The sequence below is a fragment of the Strongylocentrotus purpuratus genome, unplaced genomic scaffold (genome assembly GCF_000002235.5).
Source record: "Strongylocentrotus purpuratus isolate Spur 01 unplaced genomic scaffold, Spur_5.0 spur5_scaffold_1, whole genome shotgun sequence".
In the NCBI taxonomy this organism is placed as follows: Eukaryota; Metazoa; Echinodermata; class Echinoidea; order Camarodonta; family Strongylocentrotidae; genus Strongylocentrotus; species Strongylocentrotus purpuratus.
This window is the reverse complement of record NW_022145594.1, coordinates 12,613,225-12,619,106: the sequence shown is the minus strand read 5'-3', so window position 1 is coordinate 12,619,106 and position 5,882 is coordinate 12,613,225. Positions and strand designations below refer to the sequence as shown.

General features: G+C 35.6%; 1 pseudogene; it reads left to right on the top strand.

Annotated features, from left to right (window-relative positions):
• The first annotated feature begins 861 nt into the window (after positions 1-861).
• LOC115917724 lies at positions 862-1,006 on the top strand (annotated as a pseudogene).
• The last annotated feature ends 4,876 nt before the right edge of the window (positions 1,007-5,882 follow it).

Here is a 5,882-nt window from a genome sequence, read left to right as displayed (position 1 = left end):
ACGAAGAAATCATCGTATTATTTATGTTGGATTAGAAGACAACTTTATCATTGTTCCTAAATGTAAATATGGTATAAAATCTTTCAACCTTTTGCACGGTCCTAAACCGAGGGCGTACTCTTATATAGTCTATAGCTATATACTCTATTTTAAAACTATAAAACACTTTTAAAAAGCCTTGAGGTTAGCGAACTCTTCAAGTCTCTAGGCAGTGTCAGGGGAAGACCTTGCAGTTTAGACACAGTGCTACGCATTATGATTGATAAGGGTCTGTGCCTGCAAACGATCGTATGTATTATGGGGTTGATGAATGGTGGATTGGCCTCATCGATGAGAAATGATGACCCAATCTCCCCTCCCCTCTTGAAGTGACCTCTTTATCACTCTTCGTTGTCCCTTTCTTATTTGTCATCCTTTGTGTAAATACGCGTAGGACATACTCATGGTGAGCACATTTAAAATGTATCATAACCCATCTCTTAGACAACCTTGAATCAGTAACTTAGTATTTCTTTTATTATATACCATGTGTAGTTGTTTAACATTCACGAAATTGACAATATACGCCTAACATAATAATATTAATTATCTGCCAATGCTTTGTAGGCCCTACCATGTTTCACTTTTAACAAATCTTTTGCATTTCACTTGTAACTCTGAATATACTACACAGTGTATTTAATCTGCAATTGTATATTATAAGTGTGGTATTAGATATAATAATTTACCAAATATATCAATTAGTAGGCGGTTTGTCAGCAAAATATGTATGATCACGTACGTCAAAACATATTCTTTCATATGATTGGTAATAAGAGCTTCAATTTCATTTGTTGAGAGGGGGGCGTTTCCAAAATTGGTTTACCTTTAATATCTGAAACGCGACATACCGAGTCGCTTGTATATTAAAATGATTTTCGAATCTAGACCATGGAATAGGGGCTTGCTCCATCATGGCCACGTGTTGGCCCGGTATTGCAGAACCTTCGGGATCTGCCCACCCTTCAGGGGGTAATAATCAAACTAAAGTCAGAACCCAGAACTCCCTCCCTCCCTCCTGCTTGTCTCTCTCTCTCTCTCTCCCCCTCTCTCTCTCTCTCTCTTTCACTCACCCCCTCTACCTATCTTTTGTTTACACTCCCCCTCTCCTACTAGTTCTTTTTCACAAATTCTTTTTGATTTACACCAAAATTGAAAGAGAAATGTGGGGGAAATTACATCCCTAAAGGCCATATTAGATGGCGGGCTTAGGAACAGAACGGAGGGGGGGGGGGCATACGTTTTTTCTGAAGGTATGTTTTGGTGCATTACTTCAAAGCGTCATCAATCTGAATATCATTATTCCGAGGATTTTCATGTTCATCCGCAGGTATACAGGTACAGGTCCGAAAATTGAATAAGGTTCATCATTTCAAAAGTTCGTAACTGTTCTAGATACAAAGTATCATATAATTACCCCGGTAGTATAGCTGTGTTAGAACAATGAAGCGCTAAAGTATTTAACTATTTTATTCCTACCGGGTATCTATTTATACTTCACCTGGGTGGAGACTGGAGAGTGGCAAATGTAGATTAATGCCTTGCCAAAGGACAGCAGTGCATGCCGCGGCGGGGCTCGAACCGCGAACCATGACGATCCACTAGACCACAACACCTCTCCATTATGATATAGGATTCTATTTCGTTTTCGGAATAATTAACCCTATTTTATTTCATTTTCTCGAATTATTCAGGATCCATTGTGCAAAATGTATAGTAACACCGATTAATGCAAAACGTATCTACATATCTTATTCACATGGTTGCAAACCATAGCATAACTGTCTATTAAAGAAATGTCTTCACGCTTTTCTGCTTACTCTCTTCGCTAAAAATAATTCTGATACGATATTATGAGATAGATAATTATCTTTGTTATCCAATGTCCCTTTGTTTCTAAAGTATTCAAACATCATATCCAGCCTTTCTTCACTTCATCCCGAAATGAGCCAATTTGGACCCCCGCAAATGAAAAGAGACGCAGAAATGAAAAGTGGTTCATTTGCTAAATATACTCAGTAGCTCCAGGTAAGCTCACCCTTCTGCCCTTTACTTTTTGAGGCACTTCTTGATCATTTTGAAGCGCAATTCTTTGAGGGCTTCAATATAACATCATATCACAGACACTGATAACACGTAGGGCCGTGCATCTCAGATTTAAAATTGTTAAACGACCCCACAAATGATTATGCAGAATACGTATCATGACGTCATAGGTCATGTTTACTCATGACTGCCCAGCCTAGCACATTTGGCCTACATGGTATACTTCCGACATGCGTCTTGAACGGTTAAACAGTCATCAAGTACAAAAATGGTCAAGCGCCATCTACGCAAATATTTTTTTCAATATCAAACATCGCCCATTATGATTTTGAAAGGCCTTTGCATATTATGTTCGTGTGTGTGTGATTGTTTGTTTTTACAGCGACCATCGTAACCTGTTGAAAGTGACAGCTTTTGCCAATATTTCGTCTTCTTTCTGCACGGCTGATCGTTATTGAAAAGGAGTCAAGTCTTTTGTCAACTTTGTTTGTTGCTACGCAGGCAGCCAGTGAAAACGAATTCATTTCATTAACTTATGGAAATACAAGCATTACTTTAAACAAACAGAATTTTGTTATTCCTGGCTCATTTTTCCGGATTGAGGTATCATAATTATGAAAGCGCAGAAAATGAACTTTCTAAAAATGGGATTTTTCTCTTTGAAATTCAGAGACCGCCCGCTAAATTACTTTTTGTTACCCTCTCTTCAATTTGTTTTTAATCACTCATGCATGAAATTAAAAAAGATTATCTAAGCTTTACAAATATGTCTCACTTATGATAATTTTCGGTTTCGTTTTTTCTGGGACGCACTGTATTATGGTCGCTATACAAGTATTCCAAAGAAAATATGTACAACTGAATAATAAATCACCATTGCAATAAATATACTTGTTGTCTTTAATGATGGTTATGTTTTTTTGTTGTTTTTTTTATTGTTTTCAATCCCTGTTTGATGATATCATTTATTGACATTTGGTTCAATTCCATCTTAACAAAACAAAAATCCACACTATTTAGGTGAATGCGCCTGTTATCGACCTTTCCCTATTCACATACCTTTGATATAAGTAGACAATGTATATTTATTTATTTCATTGATATATACTTCATATTACCTGTATGTTAACATTTCTTGATGTTTTAATATTCTAATATGATACTTGGTATATATTCCACTTAACTACCCACAAATCTAAAACTTGAATTACAAAAAAAAAAAAAAAAAAACAGTTTTTAACCGTTTTCGCCAATGTTTGCTCTGTTCTCTTTTGAATTTTGACCGATGGAAATAAAAAAAAAAGTCCTTACAGTCATCTTCGATCCATAATAAGACCCTTTCTGGTCACTATGTGAGCGCTTTTTTTTTCGGAGAAGTCGCTGGCTCAGAAACGCAGGTCCAAAGACTTTCAAAAACAAAACTAAATTGAAGTACGAAAGAATGAGATTGATCATGTTCCGGTGGCAAATCACTAGCATTTTTAAATGTATGTAAATAAAGTGTCAGCTTCTTCTCTTCTATCTCTTTCTCTCTCTCTCTCTCTCTCTTTTTTTCTCGCTCTCCGTTAAAGTTATCTTTCAACTCTCCACCTCCTTCTCCTTTCTGTCTCTGTTATTTTTTTCCTCTCTCTCTCTTTCTCTCTCTCTCTTTCTCTCTCTCACTCTCACACACCAGTACTTCCCTTTTCTCTCTCTCTCTCTCTCTCTCTCTCTTTCTCTCTCTTTAGCCCTCATATTTATTTTTTCTCGTTATCTTTTATTTTCTCTCCTTTCTCCTTTTGTTCGATACCCTTCACATCCATTTAAATGACATTGGCTATTTATGTCATATTTACTTTTGTTGTTATTTAACTTACTCTTTGTAATAAAAACACAATTCAGTTCGCACGACCATAAGATAATTCGAAAGCCAACTTAAAATAATGCACATGTATACGAAGGAATATGTTACAAAATTAATGTAATATGACACTACGAAACACTTGTTTGAACTGTGGTATTTTATTCAGTGCATTACTGTGATTCTACATATTGCGATGTATGGATTATTATTACATCTACGTTTAGCGGTTATAGTCGAGCGAACACGACTTCTACCCATATACGGAAGCTTTTGTCTCAGTCAGAATGTTAAAGGTATGACAAAGGTATTTTAATTGGAAACTACTTCAGATTCTCATAAAAGCTTATTATCAACTCATTTAGATCATACACAACAATTTTCTTCACATAACTGTTAAAAACGAGATCGTTGCATCAGTGCGTGAGCCCCATATTTGTCATGGTCAACTTAATTGCACGAACGTGTAATGGTTTGAGCATTCCTTAAACAAGAGGGTAGTTCTTGCACGGGAACAGATTCAAACATTACCATTGCACTCATATGCCTACATAATTAGAGTAGGGAAAAGGTAACAATTGTATTTTGGTTACGTTCTGTTATTTGCACTACTACAACAAGGCAAAACAGGACAATCCTTGAATGTCATATCTCTTCTTATGATTTAAATTTGTTACATTAAAGAGTATCAGCATGGTAGATAAAAGGGGAGAAATAGGATTATACAATATTTAAAATCTCAAATGTAAAATCAGATGAAGTGAAAAATCTAACATATAAGATATAATAGTGCATTACATTTTACTTTCCAGTTCAAAATTTTGTATGATTATTTTGAGAAAATATGATTAGAGTAATTAACTCTTATCATGTAAATATTGGTAATTTGTAATCCATGTATTTGCATAACACTTTTACAATATAGCGAATAGTAACGGATACTGATTTATATGATAAACAAACTTTATAATACACTATCAGTTTACGAAAGTCCGTTGTTCAAATCTATCTAAATATCACATATTATGATTTAAATTATTGTAACAAAAGCGTTTCATAGAAATCCTAATGAAATATGATCAAATGGCTCCGAATAGTCTCATTGAACAACGCACCACATCGTCAGAGTCCAGCAGCCTAACATGTTAGCCTATGGACTTTTACCAAACAAATTGTTTAAAAATTCATTTTTTGTTTAAACGAAAAGCACATCCATCCCAACGTACGTTGACACTGGCTCTTTCATTGGAACCTCATTTCCCATTGACTTTTGAAAGTTAACCCACCGTAATTTGGTCAAAATAGGTCGCTTGCTCGCCATTGCCTATATAACACATGTGAAACAAGTCGAACTTTGGACGCAATTTGCCACGCGATTGTAAGGTTACAGCTCAAGCACACGAAGGATAACAAGCATGAATTATCATAGTTCAGTTCTGATCGGTTCATTATGTCCATTTCAGCCAACCCCCCACCGTAATTTTTCCATTTAGTATAGGCAAGCATTTTACCGAGGTAAGCAAAAACATGAATATTCATGATCGCCATTGACTATGCGATTATTTACAGAGGGGTGCAATTGAGCACCACATCAAACTCCCCTACTTTAAGTCAAGTATTTCATTGTATTATGTAGTTTGGTAGGTTTATTTTAATAACTGTTTAATTATCAGATATCAATGATAGTTTAAAGATATGGAAAATGTTCTTGTATTTTCTATTTAGCAATCTCACATACAAAATCACTACCAAGTCTCGTCTAATCCGCCGATTGCCGTCTGCTATATACGTTCAAGGCACATTTATCTCTGGACTGTGATGTAGATCGAAAGTTTACTTGTCATTGTAAATTTATGATTAGCCATCGGTCATTATTACTCTTTGATTATCCACACACATACAATTACCACACACACGAACACTCTCACTTCCCCTCCCCAAAACACCATTTCCGCAC